Genomic DNA, 7,500 nt, shown 5'->3' with positions numbered 1-7,500 from the left:
TGAAGATTTTAAAAAGAAAATTATAAAAAGAATATCGGAAAGAAAACTCCAGTAATAATAATAAAAAATAAGGCGAGGATTGTCCACGCCACCCCCCACCCCCCATCTTATAGTCTGTCCACATTGTGGCCATTCAGCCCCAGGGACAGTCTCGTATAAAGCCTGGCTTGTTCTCTTTGACAGTTGACAAAAAATAAAAAATAAAAAAATAAAAGCCTGTACAGTTCGAGGAAGTTTTGTAATATACAGATATATTTTTCATTGTATAATTATTATTGTAACTATTCGTAAATAAAGGAAAGAAAGGTGGAGTTTGTTTCATTTGTTTTTTTACCTTGTTTTATATATATATATATATATATATATATATATATATATATATATATATATATATATATATATATATATATATATATATATATATATATTTATATTTATACAGAATATGATAGTTGCTAAATTATACTCTCCCTCCTTAGGGCAAGTGTAGAGGGTCGCTCCTACCTTGGGCCTCAACCCTCGCCTCAACTAGTTTTGCATGGTCGTTTCTTCTCCCCCTTTCCCCTTGCTCATTGTTGAGGGAGGGCTTAGGAGATGGAGACTGAGGCCCAATGTAGGGGATCACCTCTGCCTTGGGCCTCAGCCCTTGCTTCAACTAATTTTGCTTGGTCTTTTCTTCTCCCCCTTTACTCTTCCTTATCTTCTTCATCCCCTTCTATCCCTTTCCTAAGGTGTAAGAGCTATGCTGAAAGGATGAAAGGCTGTCTTTGCGTCAATTATGAATGGCTTCCGGGAGCCATGGGCTTGGTATTCCCTTGGTTAATTGGCTAAGGGGTAGACCTTTCTTTTCTTTAATAGGAGCATTAAGGCTTTTCCCTTTATCTAAATTTGATTTTGATGATTTTCTTACCCCTACCCCTCCTTTGACCATGGCTTCGACCACTGATACAAATACCCCCTCCTCCACGCTTACTGATAACTTTAACCATTCCAAAACTCCCACCCAGGTTATTACTCAACCCCCAGAAAGCACCCCTTTCTCTCCCAACATTTCCTCTCCATCTCGTACTGGACGGTCCTCTTCAATGTCTACCCCCTCTTCCCTTATTACTACTCTTCATCATTATTGTCCTCCCCCCTAAAGAACTACTTCACTCTACACCACCCTATCGTCCTCTTGTCCTCATCCTTCTAATGTCTATACTTCTACAAACCTTTTGAGTACTCTCTTTGTTCCAGCCAAGTAGGATCGATTCTTTGTGATTCCCCCCACAGCCCCCTATTCTGAGAAGATCCTTCTCTTTCAACAGTGCCTCCAAAAAACAGTAGGCAAGGTTACCTTTCGCAGTCGCTCTGATCATTCACACCTTGTCACAGTTACATCTGAATCCCAAGCTCATGCACTATCTGTCCTAACTGACCTCACTGGCAAACCCATTCCTGCCAAACCTCACCCTTCTTAACCCATTGGCGCCGGGTGTCACGTACGTACATGCCATGGCTGTTCTGGACCAAACACCGGGGGCATCATGCCATGCCCATTCGCGCGCTACTGGCTCGTCGGACGGAGGTTGATTTTCTCCACTAGTAGCGGCTTCATTTGTATGGTAAAGATTTTAGGCAATGGCACCTAAAGTGAAGGTAAACCTTCAAAATTTTAATATTTTTATAAATTTTAGCAAAATAAAAGCTTTTATGTGCTATATGTCGCTCGCAAACTACCAATCGAGCTGGGCGCAAACGGGAAACTGCCGGTGCATACGTAAACTTGACAAAAATTTTACCCGTCGCTGATGGGTTAATACTTGTACTGGAACTGTTTGTATCCCCCAAAATGCTTGTCCTATCTACGGTTAGGACTGGCCAAACTGTGAAAATGACCTACTCTCCTGCCTTGTTGATTATGAGCATTGTTATTACAGTACTACACTATTCCTCCCAGAGGCCAACGGAAGTCCCATATCAATATTGCCAAGATAAGCTTCCGTAGATATGACCTCCTCATGAAGTTGGTTTTGGTGGATTGTCCTACCATGTCTGACCTTATCCACTCCTTCCTCATCAATGTCAGAAATGTTGGTGTTTTGGCCACCCAGCCAAACACAGTTGCACCACAGCCCACTGCCCTTTATGTGCCCAACCTGGTCATGACTGTACAAATTGCCCTGCTCAGTCACATACATGTGCCAATTGTGGAGACCCATAATGTATTTTGTAGGAGTTGCCCTGCCTATAAGCTCAAATGTGAGGTAGCAGTCCTCAGATTCAAACTAGTCCTCTCTCTATGTGAGGCCAGACAAGCATAACAAAGAGGTTTTTCTATCTCAGCTTATTCCAAAACAGTCCTTTGCTCAGTTCCTCCACCATCTTCACAAGATGTTTCTGCATCTCCCCCAGTATCTCTTCCTTATACCCTAAACCATCTTATGTCTACTCACCCTATCCCTCAATCAACTTTGTTTTCCAGTCTAAATCCAGATACTCCAATCTCTACCACTTCCCTGATACCTACCCACCTTCTCACTTTATTTGTCACACCAGGCAACCTAAATGTTCCAATCCACCCTCTCCTAAACCTTCCTTTTCTTCTGCTCCTTAGATATGTATCTCCTCTTCTCCTCCTCATAAGACAACCTTTGTTTCTGAGTCCTCTTCACCCAACTCCCCTCCAGAAACCCTTGAAGACATCCAAAACTTCCTAAAGATGACTCAAGGAAACACTCCACTTCCACCCCCCAATCCCTCTGTTCCTAATCCTTCTACATTTAAAGTATTTGCAGATATCCATCCTCCTCCTCAAGTTCCCTCCAACCCCCTTCCTTCTACACCCTCTCTCTGACCCTCTCATTTTTATCCTCCTACTTTTATAACAGCCACCTCTGTTTTCCTTGAACTATGTCCCAATTCCTTCCCCAGTGACAGATACACTGTAATTCATTGTCACTCTATCCCCTTAACCCTCCCCTTTCTACTAATCTCTGCTCCAGTTCACTTACTTCCCTTCTACCATATAATCTTGGAACGCTCTCTAATCTGTGATATCTAACACATTTTATCCTAATCTTTAACTTTTCATTAACATTTCCAACGTAATACTTTGCCATAGTACTATATGACCTTTGAAGTCTAGCACATTTATTTGTTTCAAACATTAAACATTAAACATTCTCCCTCTTTCATCTTCCATATGTTCAACCCCTTCTTCTGTTGCATTCCAAAGGCATGAGAGCTGTGCTGAAAGAATGAAAGGCTGGCTTTTTATCAGTCATGAATGGTCTCCATGAACCATGTGCATGGTATTCCTTTGGTTAATTCCATGGCCAATAATGAAGATTCTTTACCCTGAATAGGGGCATTAAGGCTTGCCCATTCATCAACTAGCCTATTTGAATTGGGTTTTGATGGTTTTCTGACCCCTGCCCCTCCTCTGACCACGGCTCCGACCACTGATAATAATACCCCTTCCTCGACATTTACTGACATCTATCTATTCCGAACCACCTACCCTGGTTATTAATCAACCACTAGAATGCACCCCTTCTTTCTCAACATTCTCATCTCCATCTCCTACAGCACATTCTTCTTCTATTTTGACCTCCTCTTCCCATATTACTACTCTTCATCCTTAATATCCTCCCCCCACAGAACTACTCCACTTCACTCCACCCCAACTTTCCACCCTTGTACTTCTACTACTTCTATGTACTCTTTTTGGGGCCAGCCAAGTGGGATCGATTCTGTGATTACCCCCATCTTTTGCAGTCACTCCGATCTTTCATGCCTAGTCACAGTTACATCAGAATCCCTGAACAGACTGTTAAAATTACCTATTTACCTGCCTTCCATAGACATGACCTCCCCCATGAAGTTTATATTGATGGATTGTCCAACCATATCGACCCTTTCCCTGTCAATGTCAAATGTTGGCGTTTTGGCCACCCAGCCAAACACTGTCACTCCACAGCCCACTGCCCTTTATGTGCCCAACCTGGTATTACCGTACAAATTGCCCTGCTCAGTCACGTACATGTGCCAACTGTGGTGACTTCCATATTGTATTTTATAGGAGCTGCCCTGCCTATAAGCTCGAATGTGAAGTAGCAGCTTATAGATTCTATCTATGTCTCACTCTATGTGAAGGCTAGTGAGGTTTTTCTCTCTCTACCTATTCTAAAACAGTCTTTTGCATCTCCCCCAGTATCTCTTCCCTCTACCCTGAACCATCTTACGTCTACTATCCCTATCCCCCAGTCAAATCCCTTTTCCATTCTGAATTGAGATACTCCAAAATCTACCACTTCTCCAATAACTACCCTTCCTCCCCCTCACATTACCTGTCGCACCAGACAACTTAAATATTCTACTCCATCTTCACCTTCCACACCCACCTCTTCCTCTGCTCCTCGAGGATCTATCCCCCCTTTTCCTCCCCCATAAGAGATCCTTTGTTTCTCAGACTTCCCTACCTAAATCTCCTTCAGAAACTCTTGAAGACAACCAAAAATTCCTAGACATGACCCAAGAAAACATTCTGCTTCCTCAGCCACCCACCAATCTCTCTATTACTAGTTCCTCTACATTCAAAATATTTGCCAATATCCATCCTCATCCCCTGTAAATTATCCCTTCTACCCCTCTTCCTCCTACTCTTTCTCAATACACCTCATCCTCTCCGTCTCCATGTACACCATTTCCTTTTTATATTCCATTATACTTAGCTCTCCCACCAGGATACTCACTTGAATCCCTTCTGTCGCAATAATGTCCTCCTGATTCCTCCACTCTTGATGCTCTTCCTGATACTCTACTTCTCCAACAGCCATCTCTACCTATAATACCAGTTTATCATTTTATAATAACTCTTTCCAGTTTCTCCTTAAAGCAATGTGCCTGTAGCTTCCCCAGCAATAGATATACCCCATTTCATTGAAGTCCTTCCTGACGCTTGAAGGACCCCTCCTGACGCTCTTCCTGATACTTCACCTAATTTTCTAGTCCCCTTATCTCATCCCCCAGACTCTTCTCCTGATACTTATTTGACAGCCATCTCTATCTGTATTAGCCATTGATTATTTCATAATAACTCTTTTACTAGTTTTTCTTTTAAGCAATGTTCCTATAGATTCCCCAGCAACAGATACACCCCACTTCATCCAAGTGCCCTATATCCTTAACCCTTTCCTTTATTAATCTTTGATTAACTTAATTTGCACCCTCACTTTACCATTTCCCTATCATACTATCCTAAAACACACTATAACCTTTGACATTTAACACTCTTTATCCTCATTGTTAACTCATATACCCTTTTCACCACAATTCTTTACCACAGTGTTATATGACCTTAGATGGCTAGTACATTTATTTGTTTCAACCATTAACCATTACATAGTAATCTCTATCTTGGTTCTTATTTATGAAAAAATTATATGGTAAATTTTTTTTTTTTTTTAAGAGTTAAATGAAAAACCAGGCTTTCGGAGGTTAGATTAAGATGGTGCCTTTAGTAAATTAAGCAACTTTTATTTAATAGCAATCCTCCCCCCCTCCCTTGTTATTGTGGGAGGCAGGCATAAGACTGCTAAGATCCAAGTTGCGGATCACCACAAACTTGGGCCTCGGTCTATGGCTCAACAAATTTTGCATTTTCTTCTTCCCCTTTCCTTTTCCCTCTATTTTCCAGACCTTTATTCTTTCCATCTAATATGTAAGAGCCATGTTAAAAGGATAAAAGGGCTGGCTGTGAGTTAGTCGTGAATGGCCTATGGATATCATGGGCATGGTATTCCCCTATTTAGTTGTCTAAAACAGGGGTCCCTAGGGAGCTGATGGGGGATAGATCTACGCAATTGTATACGTGTGCCAATCATGGTAACTCCCATAATGTATTTTATGGGAATTGCTCTACCTATAAGTTTGAGTCTAAGGTGGCAGTTCTCAAATTCAAACATGGCCTCTTTTCTCTTCCCCACATACTCCAGGCTTATCATGGCCAATTATGATATTGTAACTTATTAGGTTATTGAGGCTTGTCCCCTTATCAATTAGCCCCATTGACTTTTACTTTTCCAGTTCCCCGATCATGATGCTGAGCATTGCTACCACTATCCCATCCTTGATACCTGCTGTCAATTCAGTCCATTCCAAATTACTCACTCAGGTCATTACTCAACCTTCAGAAAACATTCCTTCCTTTCTCCCAGCATACTTCACTCCAATTTCTACCCCAATCTCCCTAATTATTAGTCTTCACCCTTATTGTCTGCCTCTCTGCTATACTACCTCAATCAACACCACACCCTCTTCCTCTTGCCCTTGTCCTACTACTTCCACTTCTACAGATCTTTCCAGTGCTCCTTTAAGCTCAGCCAAGTGGGGTCAATTTTTTGTGATCTTACTCAGACATCATCCTCTTCCAACAATGTCTCAGAATTTTATGTGATGTAATTATTACACAACAATTTTATCTTTCTGGCAGGGTTTGTGCTTTGTACAGCCAAGTCACCTGCTTGCTCACTAGAGCAGGTCATGATGCATAGACACGTAATACATGATTACATCATGACGGCTATAGCCATACCCAACACAGACGAATTAATATTTGTACCAGAATTGTCTCACCTCCCTGGTTTATTGCCCTGTGTATGATAAGGATTAATCAGACTATGGAAATGACTTGCTCACCTGTCTCCTTGACTATGATGCAGTATCAGTATAATGCTACAGTATTTCTCCCAGAGGCTGCTGAAGTCCTACAACATTATTGCCAAATTTACTCTCCATGGACAAGACCACCTCTATGTTTATATTAGTGGAACATATAGACTCCCCCCTGCTGCTCTACGCAATTGCATGTGTGTGCCAATCATGGTAACTCCTATAATGTATTTTATGGGAATTGCTCTACCCTATAAGTTTGAGTCTAAGGTGGCAGTTCTCAAATTCAAACATGGACTCTTTTTACATGAGGCCAGGCAGGAATCATGATAATGAGATTTTTCTTACTTCCTACTCCAGTGCTATCCTTCGCTGTCCCTCCCCCTTTTCTCCAGGATGTTTCATCTTCCCTAGTATCTTTTCCTCCTACTCCTTATGTTCCCACTTCTACCTCCTCCCTCTCCCAGTCAATTTTTTTTTTTTTTTGCCAATTTAAATCAAGACACTCAAATCCCTACCTCTTACCCATTGCCTACCCGTGCTCCTCCTTTATGTACCTATTGCATCTCCTACTACATCCTCTCTTACACCTACTTCTTCCTCAGCTCCTCAGACATCTGTCTCCTTTTCTCTTGCCACATAAGAAAACCTTTGCTTCTCAGACCTCCCCATCCAACTCCCTTTCAGAAACTCTTGAGTGCATTCAAAACTATTTAATCATGGCCCCCAAAACACCTATCCCTCCTTCATCCTGCAATATCTCTGCTCCCATTCCCTCTACACTAAAAGGGACTGCCGACATCCATCCCCCTCCTACTCATTTTTCCCTACACTGCAATATTT

The sequence above is a fragment of the Penaeus vannamei genome, chromosome 24 (assembly GCF_042767895.1).
Source record: "Penaeus vannamei isolate JL-2024 chromosome 24, ASM4276789v1, whole genome shotgun sequence".
Classification (NCBI taxonomy): Eukaryota; Metazoa; Arthropoda; class Malacostraca; order Decapoda; family Penaeidae; genus Penaeus; species Penaeus vannamei.
The sequence above is the reverse complement of the archived record's forward strand: the minus strand, read 5'-3'. Positions refer to the sequence as shown.